The 18,677-nt window shown below is 38.1% G+C and overlaps 1 protein-coding gene across 5 annotated transcripts in view; it reads left to right on the top strand.

Annotated features, from left to right (window-relative positions):
* Positions 1-18,677, top strand: part of CDKL5 (cyclin dependent kinase like 5) — a 141,975-nt gene that overhangs the window by 29,895 nt on the left and 93,403 nt on the right. Inside the window, exon 2 of one of the 5 annotated variants that reach the window (XM_087757989.1) lies at positions 18,420-18,557. The exons of the other annotated variants lie outside the window; for them this stretch is intronic. The gene's annotated coding sequence lies outside the window, so the exon portion shown is untranslated. The remainder of the gene's footprint in view (positions 1-18,419; positions 18,558-18,677) is intronic. 5 annotated transcript variants of the gene reach the window in all.

Raw genomic sequence — 18,677 nt, 5'->3', positions numbered from 1 at the left:
TAGGGTTAATAAAACAAAATGTATCTATTTTCTCAGGATGATTCATAATGCTTCAGCGTATTTATATCCTCCTACGAGTCTTAAATATTGAACTTAACATAAGAATATTCTACCTCAAGTACTAGAATAATGTTATCCCTTATACTAGGAAGGGAGGGATGGATACTGCATCTTCATGATAGTTACCTTGTAGATGTGTATTCTTGTATAGGTTTATGGGGATGCTGATTAATTGCTATGCTTTCTTTTTGCTTCCCCCAGTTTGCTCATCACTGCACCTTAATGATCTGTATTTAGTATCCGTAGGCATTGAATTAAACAGTACACGGCAATGATATATCCAGATTTAAGTATGTGGCATGCCAAACACGTTTGTAGCTGTTAAAACTAAGTGCATTTACTGCTTTTTTGAAAGTACTTCCAACTTTCTTAGTCTTTGTTCAAGCTAATCGGTGTGGCATTGGAACACAAACATTCAATTTTTATTTTTTTTTAAACAACAGGTATGATTTTTACCATTGCAATTGTCATGCTACTAAAAAAATTAGTGATGCTACTAATCAGTTAATAATACAGTGGAGACTTAGTCACTTCTTTTAGATAGAGTTAGAAGACAATCTTGAATGAATTTGTGGTGTTGAAATATTAAATGTTAACCTAGGCTGGGTTAAGAGGAGGTGTGTGAGGATCCATGTATTCTAGGTAGCTTGATCTGTGAATTGTCTTTGGTGACATGAGGCTGGGATTGTCATCTAGCAAGGGAAAACAGTGGCAGGATTTTGTAAAAGTTTTGGTCTCTTTGCTTGGAGTCATGTATGAAAGAGCGTTATTAATCTGGTAATGTGGGATCCAGATGGCAAAGCTATTCCTGAGTGTCCCCTTGAGCCTGCTGTGTTGGTGGACTAAAGGGAGAGCAAAACTTTGGGAGGTGAGGGTGGGGAAATCCACTGTTGTCTTGTGTAAAATCCTCTGTACTAAAAAAAAAAAAAAAAAAAAAAAATAAATTATAGTAGGTTTATTGCAAACGTTTTTGGAAATAGTATCTATTTTCAAGGAAGAAGGCCTAATAAATGCATGGTGATTTCTTCCACAATTTTTAAAAAATAATTACATGTATATATATAAAAATAAAAGCAAATAAAATAAATCAGTGTAAAAACTTAAACTAGAAGAACTGCGCTTTGAGCCCTGAGTGGTAGAATTGGTAGAAATAGGAATTAGCCATCACCTATGGATACTTGGACTTGCTGACAATTTTATATGGATCAGTAGCAGCTAGAATTCGGTATCTGATTGTATCCTAAAACATTTTATTATTGTCTCACAAATATTTGTGGACACTTTTATTTTTATTAGTTTTGGTTTTCAGTTCTATGACCTTCTATAAACTCAAACAAAAAAGCCAAGTGTACTGTACAAGCTTCTATAACACTGACCTAAGGAAAAACAAATCCCTGCTCAAACACCATGAAATAATATTAGGGTGTTTTACTCTTTCAAACACATGCTGGGCTTACCATGGTACTGTTCTTTAATGATGAGGCCTTGGCCACCTTCTCTTATCTTCTCTCTGAGCAGGCTGACTGCTGCAAGTACTGCTTTTACAAACCAACAAACTCAGTTTTCTGTGTCTGCGAGGTTCATAAATTTTTGTTAGATTTTCTTCTTTGACTCAGGATGAGGACTTTTTAGGTGGGGATTTTTTTTTCCCTTCAAGGAATAGATAATGTAGCCCTATGGGTTATTTTTGATGCTACATGGAAGTTCTCATACAGTAGAGCCCTGAAGTATTTTAACTGGAAATTATATTAGGGAAAGGGGAGGGGAAATAAAAAAGGTGAAGACGTGAAAATAAACTATACCAAATTTACGTAGAAAATACTTAAACAACCTCACTTGAAGATTCTATGTTACATTAACTGAGAGTTAATACTAATACTAATTAATTCCAATAAATTAACTTTGAAATATCCTTGAAATGACTGGAGGAGTAATGTGTAGATTTGAATCAAAACCCACATAAACTGAAATCTGAGGGGAGTAATCAGTAGGGAATATGTTCTTTCGTATGTTTTCTCATGTAAAAAATTGGAATATTAAAAATTGTAAGGTCTTGGAACACTTTTTGCTTAGATGAAATCAACAAGGATATATTGAAGTCCAGATGGAATCTGTTGCTGATATTATTTTACGCCTTTTTGCCTGCACTGTACTGGCCTGACAGTCATTACAGCAATCCAAAGCCAGTTATCTGTTGCTGTTCCATGTATAATGAGATTTTTGACTGAAAAGATAATAGATACTCAAAAAACAGGGCATGTGTTTGCATATGGCACTTTTTCGCTTTTGTGTTTGAATTCAGTATTTATTTTTTGTGAAGACTTGTTCTTTTTAAAAGATGCATTGCATACCTGTATGTATACTGACTACTTCTTTCCATGTATAGTATGTTAATGATTTGAAAAATACAGCCAAACCTTTTGTAACAGCAAAAATAAATGTTAAGCTGTACAAAATTAGTATTAGCAAAGCACCTCAACGTAAAATACTCTGCTATTTTCAAGAAAAATAAAATCTGTAATGTTATTGTATGACTAATGTCTAAAAATAAATACCATATATCTTGCAAAATATCATCTGTTGTCTTGAAAAGAAACTTTGTCAATGCCTCTTCCTTATTGTACCTATTTAATTTATTTGACTGTAGTCCCTCACTACAGTCATTGTTCTGGCTACTGATGAAATTATTTTAGAGCACAATTCTTAAAAGTTCTTTCAAGCAGACAAAAATATTGCCTTAAAAATTTTTACTTCTTTTGGGTTGAACAACATAAAAATACCAATAGCAGATTATTTTTCTTGGATGTGGAAAAAGTACAGGCTTTATAAAATCTTGCGTGCGGAATTTCACAGAATCACAGAATGGTTGGGGTTGGAAGGGACCTCTGGAGATCATCCAGTCCAACCCCCCTGCTAAAGCAGGTTCACCTAGAGCAGGTTGCACAGGATCACGTCCAGGTGGGGTTTGAGTATCTCCAGAGAAGGAGACCCTGCAGCCTCTCTGGGCGGCCTGTTCCAGTGCTCTGTCACCCTCAAAGCAAAGAAGTTTGTCCTCCTATTCAGATGGAACTTCCCGTGTTTCAGTTTGTGCCCCTTCCCCCTATCCTGCCGCGGGGCACCACTGAAAAGAGTCTGGCCCCATCCTCCTGACACCCGCCCTTAGGATACGTGTAAGCGTTGGTAAGATCCCCTCTCAGTCTCCTCTTCTCCAGGCTAAACAGACCCAGCTCTCTCAGCCTTTCCTCATCAGAGAGATGCTCCGGTCCCCTCATCATCTTCGTAGCCCTCTGCTGGGCTCCCTCCAGTAGCTCCTTGTCTATCTTGAACTGGGCAGCCCAGAACTGGACACAGTACTCCAGATGTGGCCTCACCAGGGCAGAGTAGAGGGGGACCTCCCTCGACCTGCTGGCCACACTCTTCCTAATGCACCGCAGGATACCGTTGACCTTCTTGGCCGCAAGGGCCCATTGCTGGCTCATGGTTAACTTGTTGTCCACCAGGACTCCCAGGTCCTGCTCCGCAGAGCTGCTTTCCAGCAGGTCAACCCCTAACCTGTCCTGGTGCATGGGGTTATTCCTTCCTAGGTGCAGGACCCTACGCTTGCCTTTGCTGAACTTCATTAGGTTCCTCTCCGCCCAATTCTCTCGCCTGTCCAGGTCTCGCTGCATGGCAGCGCAGCCTTCTGGTGCATCAGCTGGTCCTCCCAGTTTTGTATCATCAGCAAACTTGCTGAGGGCACGCTCTGTCCCTTCATCCAGGTCACTGATGAATAAGTTGAACAAGACTGGACCTGGTACTGACCCCTGGGGAACACCGCTAGCTACAGGCCTCCAACTAGACTCTGCGCCGCTGATGACAACCCCCTGAGCTCTGCCATTCAGCCAGTTCTCAATCCACCTCCCTGTCCACTCATCTAACCCCCATTTCCTGAGTTTACCTATGAGGATGTTATATTTCCAGTTACCCATTTCTGTTGTGGCTTATTCAGATGGATTGAGCTGTGAGTTCTGTGGAAGACTTGCTAGCAATGGGGGAACACCTGAGAAAGCACCCCACAGTCTCATTTGATCTTGTTTGATTATTCAGCTCATCTTGGCCCTGCCTTCTCCAGGAAGAAACCAAGAAAGCACAGGGCTTTTTAGAATGGTCATTTTGGGGATTGATAAGCACCTTTCCTTTCTGCATCTTGATTTGCAGGCTTGGAGGGGTTCCCAGTTGACTACTGAGGTCTTACGTGGGTGCAAAAAAGAAGCTAATCGGCCAGAATGACACTAAAGGAAATAGATGAGATTCCATTTCAGGTCACTGCAGAGAAGAAAAACTTGATTTTCCTTTAGAGATTTTTCAAGACTAATTGGGTGCCATTAGAGAAGCTTTTAAGAGGAGATGGAATGAAACTTAGAAGTACTTTTGTAGACTTCAGTTTTCTTAGCATAGGCATATTGTAATAGGTTGGTGTGATATTGGGAGATAGTGCCAACAATTAAAAAAACCTAAACAACAAAAAACCAACAAACTTTGGGCAGTTGAATGAGCTTTTTGTTAAATGTAAATGTGTGAATACAAGAGTATTTGTTACAAAAGCTCCCTTGAGACCGTTGAATAATTATCTGCTCATCCTTGCATTTTTAAATTTGTTGATTTGGTTTGGGTTTTATGTGGATTCTGTTCTTGTTGTTACTGATTTGGCTGTAAAAGTGATACAGAATTATTTTTTTGCTTCAGATACTACAGTCAAAGCACTTCTGTCATCATGTTGTTCTATCTTGTCCTGTTAGAAATGCTCTGCAATCCTAATAAGGATTATAGGCTAAGTCCTGAGCTACCTGATTGAATGCCTTTGTCCTGCTTCGAACAACAGGAGACAGGCATCTCCTCTGGTCCCTTCCAGCCAAATTTATTCTATGATTCTAGTCTGGTGCCCCTCCTTCTTCATAGCTCTGCTGCTTGCTTCTGGAAACCAGTTTTATTTCACAGGCTGGGTGTGGTTATTGGTATGCCATCCAGACATTTTCAGAGACAAATGCTTCTTTACATTTTTTCTCCTATTATTTTTCCTTATATATAGTATGTATATATTTTTAGAAATATATATGTGTGTGTATAAAAATATATACTGTATATATAAGAGAAGTGGTGTGTTTCTGGCTGCTAACATGTGGTTGATGTATCTAGAGCTTCTTGCATCTTTGCTTCTACTGTCTGACAAGTTATGTGGTGTCTAGAGTTTATTATATGAAAGCTGATACTTGCAGCTTCAATTATGGGTGTTTAGAAGCTGGTTAGTAAATCGGTGAGTGCTTTCCAGTGAATAAAATTACATGTTATAAAGGTGAGTATTTTTAATGAAGGTAGTACATTTGAGTGTAGCTGGTTTATACACTAATGCCAAATAACCTGAGTGTTGAAAAGCATGCTGATCTAAGTTACTTGTTGAAAGAGAAGCTCAGTGTAGGTGCAGTTTTTCTGGAAGCCAAGCCTTTAGCAAATGTTGATTCCCTCCTTCCAGCTGTAAAAACTCAGATAAGAGTTTTCTACTCTTTTCAGATTAGGTGAGCTGTTGAAGCTCAGTATTGTGGTTACAAGCATGAGCATAGGTACGTGTTTTACTCCTAGTGAAGATGTCCTTGGCAGATTGACATTTCTCTAGTGTGGTCTCACTGCTGTTTTCCCTTTTCTTGTATCTACATGTGCACAGAGCTAGAAGGACTTTCCTGGTTTGCTGTGAGGAAAATGTGCATGGCTATCTTACTGAAACGATGGGTTGCTATCTGTTGTGCCCTGATGACATGAGGTTAGATTGGACAATATCTCTAAAGGTGCTGTAAAACTCTACTGCTGTGGTACTCCCACCACCCAAACCCTCTCTTTATATTTCACTTTTAAAGTAACTTACCTGGGGGGATATTAAGATTGTATGACTCCTGAGCTAGGTTTCTGAAGTTGGTTTTCCTTACTGCAGCAAATCTTTTTGATGGGGTTAGAGCCCTAGTAGGATGTTGGGATTTGAGACCCTGGGTGTCTAGTGCAGAAGGCAATGGAGAGGCCTAGAGCCTTGTGCTCTTATTTCCTATTGTCTTGAGTTGCTATGTGAAAGTTAATGGATTGGTGTTAATTGAAGGCTTGTCAAGGTTTTGGATTCATTTCTGTCTGGAATTTAATAGGCATTAGAGCCTCTGGTGACACGGCTGTGCTTTGCTCTTCAGTTCTCAGTGGTCTCTTGCTGATTTATGTGCAGAGGTGGTGTAACACTATGAGAAGATTTATTTGAGGATGAAAAGTATTTATCACCTCAAAAACTGACTTGGATTAGATCTAAAAGAAAAACTGAAGTAATCTTGGTTTTGGTTGGTTTTGTTTTTTTGTTTTTTTTTTTCATTTGTACTTGAAGCTCTGAGTGAGAAGAAATGGTGTTTCGAGATCAACATGGTCATATACTTTGGCAGGGCATGGGTGCTGGGGTCCTTACTCCTGTTAGTAGGTAGCTTGCTAGTGAGGATAGTGAATGCTATAGTTTTACACCTGTGAATGAACTGGAACACACCACCAGTGGCTGATGCTTTATATTGTGGTGGCTTTGGTTTGTAGGCTTTTCCTAAGTAGTTTACATAATCTTACTATAAAGAATATTTTCAGTACTAGACAGCTTTGACTTCTAATAGCAGTAGGTTTTCTTTAAAATATTCTTGATACCTTTAAATATTGTATAAATGTTATTGGGAAAAATCTTGATTTTTAGTTCAGTGTAAGTCAGCCATCACAAAACTTATTTTTAACTAATTAGGTCAAAAATGAAAATAAATCAGTCTTTACGTATTAAAAGCATGTTTTCCTTGCCAAATTCAAACTGGCACATTCTGTGTCCAAACAGTTTACGTAAACTAAGCTGGGTAAATTTAAATCAGGCAAAGAACTGTTAAAAGGATGTAAATTAAATTAGCTCTGGGTTTTTGTATGAATTATATTTGCCTAGTGGGCACTTGACAGTACCTCTGTTACAACTAAAATAAAGTGTTGTATTATGCCTAAACTTTTAGTCTCTTAAATTCTTGAACTTTGAAAGTTTAATGGTTTGCCACTTGAACTGGATGCTTGAAATGGGGTTAAATGCTATTTCTCCTTTTTGTTTGTACTAAACATTCATTTCAGCATGTTTGCTGAGGAAGTAGAGACAAGTTTACAAACAGCTTTGAGGAGAGCTTGCCCGTGTACAGTGTGTCTGGGGAGGGGATTTCTCTTTTCTCCTACAAAAGAAGAGGATACAAACTATTGTTGATGGCACGGTGCATTTGAAGAGTGGGTGAAGATAAGAAATCTTTTACTTCTGCTTTTGGAATCAAGTATTGCAAAATCTCATTGCTTCAGGTTTTTGGGTGCAAATATATTTGTCTTCCTAATAATGACATTTGACATTCCATTTTTAAATTATTATTAAAACTATATACTGAAGAAAAATTAACATAACCTTATTTAGAACAAGTCCATCGGCACTTCTTTCAGCAGACTTAAAATGGTTGCTTTTGTTTGCAGTATAAGTATCTGTGAATCTTGGATTAAATATTTCGCTAACCTTTTTCTTGTGTGATGGATGTGTGTGTTAACGTGTGCTGGGGAGCCTTTCAGAATGTCTGGAGTTAACCACCTTCCGTGTTCTATTTCTAGTGTTACTTAGCTGCTGCTGCTTGCAAGCTGAATTAGAAGCAAGATCATTGCATTTCTCCACCACTGGAGCTAAGGGTACAAAATTATTCAAGTTCTCAGTTGGCCAAGTTCTCAGCTTGCCAAGAAACAAGTCTCTAATGGTTGGAAAATGTGCTGATGGATTCCTCCCCCCCTACCCCCAATTAATTGAACTTCACGAGCTAGAATATATTTCTGAAGTGAATTGAGAGCTTATTATTGGAGGAGATTCAAGTACTATAAGGAGAAGTTCTTCTAAGGGAAGAAAAAAACAGGAGAAGGCTTGCTTTTACATAAGTAAAAGAAAAGGGCTGATACCTCCTCCTCACACCCCCAAACAAGATGAGAATGATATTAGATTTTGCATCTCTGTTTTTAATTGCAAATTAATAAAAATGGCAGTATAATCTGCTTTCACATCTCAGGGCAACAATGACAGACTTCATATGTTGAGAAATTGCTTCTTTCAGTGCTGGAGGCAGTTGACGTTTTCCTTACAGTTGTCTTCATTAAAGTGAGTATTGTTCTCCAATACGCTGGGCAAATCTCTTACCTGCTACTCAGATTCTAGCAGATCATGGTGTGATCCGCTTATCTGTTATACCCTCATGCAGGTGCAGTTCCTTTGTTAATTCATAAGCTGCTATCTTTACAGGTTTGTAAATGTATAGTTTCTTCAGTCCGAAGAGTTGCTTTATTTTACAAGTGTTTTCTACATACGGCTTTCAGAAAGCAGTTGTCTGTATCAGTCGTTCAGTCTACAGGTGTGTGTGGGATCTGGTTTTCTTGGTGCTTTTTGTGCACTGAAAAAGTGTCATTTGTTACTGTAATGGCTTAGCCTTTTATAGCAGGTCTTCCAACCATGGAGGAGGATATCAATCAGACCCTTTCTTCATCCTTGTGGAGTTCAACTTGTGAACTTACACTAAAAATATGAAATAAATGATCTTTTTCTTGCTTGGGCAACTTGGGATCTGTTTAAAAGTACTAAAAAGAGAGTAAGTTTTGATTTGGAGGAACCTTTTGGCTTATGTATGATTCATTTCTAGAAAGTAGAGAGAGTAAAAGGGGTAATCCAATTTATTCACATTCATTTTCAATAAAGAAAAGAAAGGTGATCATTTAGCTGAAGTTCTAAGAAAATTAATTTAGGAGGAATTTGTCCCCTGTCATTAGAAGTAGGTGCATGCACACGTACATTTCTCTGTGTGTGTGTGTATATATGTAGAGATTAAAAAAAGCCATTCACTTTGTATGTCTGTATAGCTACTTGTGGGTGTATTTGTGAGGAGTTTTGGCCATTGGTTTGCATGAGAACCAGTTACAAAACTTTCCAATCATATTTCAAGGAACAAATTGGCCAAACCCTCATTTTGTCAAGCTGAGTGTTTTCAATCAAAAAAAAAAAAAAAAAAAAAGGCCCCAACATAGGTATAATATACTGTTCTAGGGAGGTGGGCAGTTTGGGGGATTTTAAACAAGGGAACAAAGCAAATGAAAGAAAAAAAAGCATATTTAGATTGGCCCATTGTTTGGACTAAAAGACCCATGACGGCAAGAGATGTCGCATTATAACTTTTTCTTGTTGAATTTCTTGAAAAAGGCAAAGCTATTGCATGCTCCCCACAATGACAGCAGTGACAGTCTTCAAAAGTTAATCTCTAAGCTAATTGATAACTTTTACTCCCATTTTTTTTTTCCCTCCCTTGAATTACCATGTTGGACTATTTTATCCTCTTCCTTTTGAAGTTAACTGTTAGTTTTCTTCCAGATGAAGTAATTTAAAGGTATTGTTTTAAATTCTCCTGCAAGCAGGATAAGGGAGAAGAGTAACACTAATAAGGTAACACTTGACTAAAATTTTGAAGTTTTACTAAATATGAAAACTGTCATTGTTCTTTATATTTTTTCTGTATACTGGCTTTCTAAAAAAAAAAAAAAAAAGTACATATCCGTAAGGTGACAATAACAAATTTTATGTCCATTTTACATTACAGGCAGCTAATTAGATTTATTCTTTTAAAACAATAAGAAAGCAGGCAGGGAATATAGCCTATTTTTTACCATTATTCAGTATTAACAATGGAGAATAGAAGGTGGCTTCTAAAGTTGGGTACTTAATGCAAATTCATTCTGTTGCATAAGCTACAGAGCCATAGAACATAACACTGTCATTAAAACTGACTCATAGCATTCGACAGAAGGTGTGTTTCAAGCTTTAAAAGTGCTGAGAGAATTACTGCAGTCTAGTAAATACCTTGCAGTGGGAAAAAATACTTTAGCTGCGATTTGTTGCAAAATGCCGTTGTGCAAATTGTCTTGAAAGTATTTTGCTTTTTTAAAAAATCTGAGCATGCAAGCAGAGAAGTGGAGTTATTCTAAACTACCAAGTATTTTGATCAGTTGAAAAATGGATGCAAATAGACCATGAAATGCATTTAACATCCTTGTTTGAAATTCCAGCTCAGGATGGAGACTCTTACATTACTTGGTTGTCTTTTTAGTTCTGTTCATTGGGGGTGGGAGGGACATCTCCTATACATTACAAAAATCTCTCTCTAGCAGTAGGTATTCAGCTCTGCAAATTGGTGTTTTGGTGGGTTGGGTTTGGTTTGGTTTGGTTGGAGGGGGTTTTTCAAGATATGAGTAGATGGGAATAGGAAATGCGTATCTAGCACCAGAAGAGGCGTAAGTGTTAAACTTGCATTTAAATTGGTTTAGTTTCAGCAGCCAAGAAAGTGGTATCATCCCAAGAAGATTACAAGAATTATTTCTGAGTTTTTTGTTCTGAGTAAATCGTGTATCCCCCATTCTACCTGTGTTACAAAGGAAAGCAGAGATTACTCTTGCAATGTTAGAAAGGCGCAAGGAGAATGTTAGTGGAAAGAAATAATACAGTGCGGTTAAAACTGTAATCTTACCTGTTGCCTCCCTGCCTGGGGGGCAGTGGCTTCTTCAGTTGCGTGTGCTGGGTTAGGGATGGGGTCAGCGTGCTGCTGCTTTATGATTACTGCCTGTGGTGGATGATGAAATGTCTCGATATGTGCCCATTCAGTTCCAGTTTCTTGATGATGAATATTTAGGCCTGTCATTATATGTATGTGGTTTTGTACAAGTTGCTTACTGTAAATAAGAGACAGGTGTTTCATCTTTTTGATTTGAAGCTTTTTACCTCGGAAGCTCCCTAGCAGCCTCCGTCGCTACGTACAACTGAACTTTGGGAAGTTCTCTTTAATCCTCTGAGACACAGTATGCCCTATACTGTTGCCAGCCCTTATTTTCTTAGGTTATTTTACTTTCCTTTTACAGGAAATAAATAATAATGATTTGCTGGAAGTAGACTTCTGTGTTCAGATCTCCCAAATTACTTCTATTTCCCTTAATGTTACAAGACTATTTGTACAAGAAGTAACTAGGTATATTAGAAACAGGAAAGTCAGTTATGCTAATATTGACTTTTGACTGCTGCAAGTCTGTATTTTTTTCGTAAGCTAATATAAATCTCAAATCTCATGATGGACTCATTGCTCATGCCTGAAGCATCTTCTTAGATTTTTGTTTTCTTCTTTTCTTTCATTCCAGAGCTTCCCCATATGCCAGCCTTTCACTGTCTTCTTCCGTGACTCCCTGGAGCAGCTTCCCTTCCCTTCCCTCCCTCCCTCACCCACCCTTCGTGCCCTTTGCCAGGGGCATTGCCTTGCCTCTTTTTTCCCTTCTCCTCCTCCCACCCTCCCCACTCTGTAATTAAACTTAGAATGCTCAAAGGACAGAGAAACGCATGAAGGATGAAAATCAGGATTATGAGCTTTTTTTATTACCTCTCCTTTGATAGGCCTGCCAACATTGTTTACTGTTTAGACGCATCTCCCTTTTCTTAAGACCTGTTTTTCAGGTCCTCTTTTGGGTCACTTACATATCCAGACATGCTTTTGCTGCCATGGGAATCTCCCATGCACGAAGCCAGAGAGCGTACCAGAGAGAAGCTCTATTGGCACTTGGGAAGCAGTCTGCTTGGGAGAAAGGCCATGCACCTGCCATTTCCTATTTATGTTTAAATATTTTTCCATTGATACATAACCTTCTAATCTGGATGATCCTTCACTTTAGATTATAGTGACTAACTTGTAAATACTAGTCTTTCACTTCTTTTTTTGAGGTAGCTCATGCCTTTCAGTAGAAAACTCTTCTATTTAGTTTAGAGTCATTTTTGCCAGAAGAATAATGATGTTGACTAGGGCTGTGGCATTCTCTCATTGGGCTTTTATTTTAAATACTAAACTTTTTGACAAAAATACTAGTTAAGCATGGTTGGTTGGATATGTATGTTTTGCCAGTATATTGATGGTGGTGGATGAAGGTATAGAACAAGTACAGGCTGCATTTGTGTTAAGGACGTTTGAACAGTCATACTTTTAGTTATGAGGAGAGTTTTCATGTTGTGTGAGATTTAAAGTATCTTTTTTAACTATTAAATGGAAGCCACTAGGCTGAAATTGCAGGAGAAGCTATTACTTCATTTTATTTTTTAAAGTCATTATGGAGGCTGGCATTGAAACAGCATTGTTTAATAATAATGAAAAAAAAATGGTTACCACATCCTGTTTCCAGAGATGAATCAAATTACCTCCTAATGTTTTTGAAGTTTTTTCCTGAGTCATCTGATGAGATTTCCATTTATCTCAAGACTCATATTTTACTATAGCAATTCTGTTCATGCAAAGAACCAGTACCATAGCATGGTGTCAAGCATTATGTCTTTATAACTTATTTTATAACAACACCCAGAGGCCTTCAACATAGCAAAAAAGTTTCCTTATCAAAGAGCTTAACGTCTAATTAAAGACAAGACCCAAGAATGCATCTAATAGTTGAAATAAACAGGAGAGGAAAAGTGAACATCATAAGCGATTACAAGTCTTTGCAGTTAGGTTTCGTAATAGGGGTTTTGGAGTCCTTTAAATTTGAGAAATAAAAAAAAAATTAGAATCTCATCTGTTCTAATAGAGAATCAGAGGTACCAAGTTGAGAAATGGCAAATATTTTTTCCACTGTAGCTTAAATTCGTTGTGTAAGGGGGGAGGGTACACAGGGAGAATTAATCTATAAATTTCAGTAGTTTTCTCGGTCTCTTGAAGTCTCTGCAGCACTCCAAGCCTGGTTGCAGGGTTCACATTCAGCCTTGCTGTGATCCGCCTCAATCCCTGGATAATAGGTACAGGATGGCAGACTGTTAGCCCTTATAATTATGTTACTAGTTTCCCGGTTTCCTTTATCTTTATTGAAGGTGGTTCTCCCGCCGGTTCCCTTGCAGCAGAGCTGCCCCCCGTGTTGGAACACCCTAATACAAGTGTGTGTCTTCCAACCTGGAGCTCGCTTGCAACTTGGCAGTTTGAAGCACAGTGGTGGCTCACTTGCTTCTTTCTGAAAAAGAACTTCTGCTTTAGCTAATGCTCTAGTTGTTTTAAATCTGCAACCACTAGATTTTATAATTTTTAAGCTGCCAAGCTCTGAACTATCCTGATTGTAGTAGTTCTGTTTCATGCTGTATGAGATGAAACTGGATCTTTTGATCAGTGAAGAGAGTTTTTGAGTACAAATATTCAAAAGCAAATAAAAATCACAACAGCCTGTTTTCCCCACCACCACCCAGTTTCACGGTAATTTCAATAGAACTTAAATTTTGTGTTTAAGTAAAACAAATGGTATATGAATAAGCGTTGCTCCCAGCATGTTTTTTCTTGTATACAGATGAACTTTAGTATCCATTCACTGTTGCAGTTAGCAGTGGTGGAGTAAGCATATGATCTTGTGCAAAAGATAATATTCTGGTCTTCATTGCTTTTGCCTGACTCTATTTTCAAGTTGATTTTTGCTGCTTTTGCATGAGATCACTAAATAAAATTTGTGGTTTTGTTGTGTTTGTTTGTTTTGTTTTTTTTTTCTCTCCACTAGAAAGCTGGTTACACGTTTTGCAAATTGACTTGGTCACCTTAATACGTGTTCCAAATATGTTTGCAGTAATTTACGTAGCAGACTGAAGTTCCCCTACCTGAAGGTGTCCTAGGTGGCTCAGCACGAGGGCGTCTGTCATAGCAGCACAAGTTGATCATTCTGTTGCTGTACTTTCTCTGCAGTAGGTTTGCACTGAACACAAAGTTTATTTCAGGGTTTTCAGTTTAATGTTCAGAGTCCTCGCTAGAGTTGCCCTTGGTACCTGATACATTGCTGCTTCTGTGGCGCTGCATTCCAGAAGACTCAAAGCTTTCATCCTCTGTTTCAAGGAAGTTTATGTTAATTGAGAGAGGAATTGTTGGGATTTTTTTCTTCTTCTTTATCTGGAGTGTGGATCTTTTTTATTGAACTTCAGCCCAACACTCCCCCCAAAACCCCTGCTGTACACCGTTTGCCCACCATGAGGTTTAATCACTTGTAATGACTTTTGTGAAGGAAGCAGCGATAACGAAAAGCCTTTGAGTTGTTTCTTTAAATGCTTCCTGCACGTGTGCTTGCGTGCTAATGTGGATTTATTCTTGAAATGACCTGTCTTTGGGTGTTAGGACAGTTAGTAATTGAGTGGCTTCTTTTTGTCCTTTATTGAAAACTTTTGGTGGCATTCTTTGCAAGGTTAACTTTGTAAAAGACGGATCAGTAGTATTTAAATAATATGCCTCTGACTATTTGCCTGGAAAACACATCAAGAAGAAATGATAGATAATTTGATAGTGTAATTAGAATATAATTCTGTTCATCTAGCATGTATTGTATTTTCTTATTAATTTAGTATTAAATTTTGGAGGGGCTCCTCCCTCATATTTTTATGTTTGTTCCATATATCTGGTATGTCCTTTTAAAGGAAGAAGTGATTTCTTGGGCTTTTTTCTTTTTACTTCAGATAGTGAACTAGTAATCTGTATTTAATGATATGTTTGAAGATTACAAGGAAGAGTAGTCATTGTGGTTATTTTGATCTGCATTGAAATGCCCACAGAATTTAGTTTCAGCATTCATTTGCTATTTATAAATACTTTATATTCACCTTTACTTTTCTGTTCTCTTATAAGAAAGCTCCATCCCAGCCAAAGCCGGTGGAGAGAGCAACATCTGACTTTTAGAATGTGAATGGGAGTTATTTTTAGAACAACGAAGACAAAACTGGGTTGGTAGGAGGGAGAAAGTTTGTCAGATTAAAAGAATTTCGGTCTTTTTTTGTTAGGAGATAGTCTTTTTAAATCACCGGTGTGCTTTGTGTGTGCACATAGGAAAGATTTGGTGGCTGAGCCAGTTAGGAATGCATCAGAGGACTTGTTTCTAAGTGGCCAGGTCTTCCGCATCTGTTTTGTCTGCTGACAGCATGGTGGTATAGGATTGCTGGTGCAGAGCTAGGGGTTGCTGCCATTGTGGAGAGGAACCTAGCAGTGCGCTTTTTGACAGTCGGCTGCCAGAGCATAGAGGGACCAGAGAGCATGATGGAAGAACTCGAGAGGCCCTTTCTTTCCAGAAATACCCTGCTGAGCTCAACCTTTAGAGCAGTCCTTCAATTGACTGGCTGCTCAGTGCTTCGAACGTGTTCCCTTTTTTGTGGTAAAGGAGGAAGGCTTGCATGCTCAACGCTTTTTTTTTTTCTTTTTTTTTTTCTTTCTAAGCATGAATCTTCAAACATAAATGTGGGAACTGAGTCATAAAGTGAGTCCTAATGTGTAACTCTTTGAAATAGTAGCTTTTTTGGTAATTATTAAAGATTAAAAAGTTATGCCTGTAATATTATTTTATAGCCTGGAGATTTAAAGTCCATGGCAGATTGTCAAAGATAATATGGGACTAAATGGAAAGCAACCTGACAAATGAATATAGGATATTACTGGAGACTGGTGTTCTGAGAAGAGAGAAGGAAAGATTAAAATGAAAGAACCAACTTCCAAGGAGACCCCTACGAATATTGTGTCAGATAAAGAAATATTAGAATATCTTTCTGTGGAAGAAGCTATTATGAAATATGACCATCTTTTATCTAAAAAAAAATATTTTTTTTTTTCTTTGCCCCTCTTTGCCTAATGGTATCTCAGTAAGCAGAAGTGTGCTTTTACTTCAACTACAAATGTTGGGCACTTCCCTTTGATAGAAATGAATGCAAAAGTGTCAGGCTCCTTGTGCCAGCTGAAACTGCAAAGGCTTTGGATTTAACAGGTTGCTGTTGAGAGTGTTATCCTCTGAACTCTGGTTGTTTTTCTTCAGAACTGCTACAGGTATGGCGAAGACCGCCCAACAGCATGCGTAAGGACCAGCATAAACTGCGTAAGAAGCTGTCACACCCACAATAGACATAATTGTTAAGGTTCTTATCGGAGAGAAAGACTAAAATGGAAGCAAAATTGTCTTTCCTGTCCTTCTGTTATGACTCATGGGAGCTGCTTTTGTGCTCAACACTTTGATAATCAGTCTGCTTATTTGTCACTGTGGTCTTAGAAGCATCCTGCTAAGCACCCACTCTTTTGAGTTGGCCACAGCTGTTAGAGAAGCTCATAAATCCTGCATTTTAACTAGAGAAGTGAATTTAATTCATATATCCAGGATGAGCTGCATTTATTTTTGAATCTGTACTTGCATACAAAAGGAAGAGCACTCACAGAAGAAGATAAACGAAATCATTATTGGTGCCCTGGTCTTCAAGCTTAGTTTTCCTTTAGGAATTTAACCAAACAGGTATCTTTAATAGTTGGGAGCTGATTCAGCCCTTTTCCTAGTTTTGTGTCTGCTGTGGGATGGGAACATTGTTCAGGTTCTTCCCCCCTGCACCCCCAGCCATGCTGCCATGGAGGCATGCTGCCATTTAGGCCAGTTAATGTGACGATGACTTCTCTTGATGTGTAACTCATCCAGATGAGCTTGCAGCTTTCAGCTATTCAAAAAAAAAAAAAAAGGGGCAAAACAACTCCTCCAAAAACCAAGAAGAGTGAAGTCAAGTTCCAGTGATGATATTAGCAATGTCAATAAAAGCTTGCTGGAGCTGAATTTTAAAACCTGTGAGCTTGTGCAAGCAACCTTGGTGTTTTGCTTTTACATAATTTGTTCAAGTTTGACAGTTTTCTAAATTTTGTATTTATTTTCACCAGCTGTTCTTTTCATTCCTAATTTTTTTTATGAGCAGAGGAGGATAGATTGAAGCTTAGAGTATGAAAAATGCCTTGCATAATTGCAAGTTCTTGCAGCTTTTTATCTCTTCTTCAGCTTTTTCTTTTTTCAGCTTCCACATTGTGGGCTTATTCATATTATGAAATCTTGATGGCTCTTCCTCCAGAACCTTGTCCCATTGGAAGGTCTACTATCCCTCCGTAAAATGGGAAAACAACAAGCAGTAGATTTTTTCCAAATGCAGTAGCGAGACTGACAAAACTTCACTAGCATTATGATTGTATGTTTTTCTTTCTCTCCATTCTTGAAGTCAGACTATTACTACTAGCTTCCTCCTCGTAGCTGTTGAAATACTGAATTGGTTCTTCCTAATCTGTAGTTCCTCATAATACTCCTGGCACATCCTTCTGGCTTAATAAATCCTGAAAAATTTCTCCATTTTCTTAACGCTGTCAGTAGTATATTCTGCTATAACACTGAATCAGGTGCCTGTAACTGTAATTAGGGTTTTCCTGGAAAATCTCAAGAACTAGAACTACACATATAAAGGGGAGGAGAAGGAAGAGGTGCTGTAGTAGTGATACATCATGACTAATAGAGGCGGTTAACGCTTCCTTTCATGTGTGCACCTTGTACGACAGAAGATGTGCCAGGGTTTGGATTAATGCGTAACCATCAAAGACAGATACTTATACGGTTATGTTCTTTACATTTGTTTACTGACCCACTGTTTTGTTAGTAAGCTGATGAAAATGTACCCAGCCTCTAGAAATTCTTAGTTGTATCTTCTCAGTGAATAAAAATAATAAACAAATAAATAAAAAGATTAAGTTTAGTTCTTGTTTTAGGAGAGCAAGAGGGTTGTATTACCTACTGACAAGAAGCTTGTTTAAAAGCTGATGAATGACTTTGAAGTCAATTAGAAGTTTGTAACTGACTTCAGCAGGGTGCAAATTGCGCTCTTTTTGTCTTGATGTATGAAGTGAACCGTATACTTGATATATGATATACTGATATATGAATCTAACTGTGTATTTCTAGAACAGAGTTTTATTTCTCCAGATTTTGTGAAGAAAAATGTCTACCTCAAGTTTTTTATAATTCTCACTAAATGTCTCAACTATGTAAAAAGTGCTCCCCTGCCTTCCTCCCCCCGCCCCTGCTATTGATGATTATGAAGTAATGAATAGCATTTTTATTTAGGATTGATGCCTTGGAGCGAGTGGTTAAGTTGGATGCTTTGGGGTGATGCTCTAGAATTCTTAATGGTCATGAAGGGAAAAGGAATTGGGGAAGAGCTAGGGGGTTTCCCTGTTGTTTTAATTTAAACGCAAATGATCAGTTACCATAGTGGTGTAACAGTCTGTATATTCATTCCCAGAATGTTTATACAGTTTTCGGTTTTTACATATAAGCCTTACACGCTATTGCAAAGCAACTACATTTGTATTAAAGTCTCACACTGGTACAGTTCTGGATTAAGTAAAACCAGTTTGTTCTTGTTCATTTCCTGATGTTTCATTTTGCTGAATTGGCTTTGTGTTTTGTAGAACGCCGTGGTAACATTGAGACCATCTCAGAGATCTGTTGGTTTAATTCAGAAGTTGTTGATGTGCCGTGAATCTGGCTGCCTCAGAAAGGGATGTTAAGAGAATGAGTGCTATTTCCCTACTGAGAACCTTTGAGAGGTAAAGAATGGCCTTATTTCCTCTTCTGCAAGGGTTATCATTCTAGCCAGCAGGCAACTTATTAAAACAGACCTATATGGTGCTCAGTGCAAAGAACAAAATTGTGGTTGCTATTAATAA

This window comes from Nipponia nippon, unplaced genomic scaffold (genome assembly GCF_047370975.1).
Source record: "Nipponia nippon isolate SJK-2023a ecotype South Korea unplaced genomic scaffold, ASM4737097v1 scaffold_2, whole genome shotgun sequence".
NCBI classification, from domain to species: domain Eukaryota; kingdom Metazoa; phylum Chordata; class Aves; order Pelecaniformes; family Threskiornithidae; genus Nipponia; species Nipponia nippon.
The sequence above is the reverse complement of the archived record's forward strand: the minus strand, read 5'-3'. Positions and strand labels throughout refer to the sequence as shown.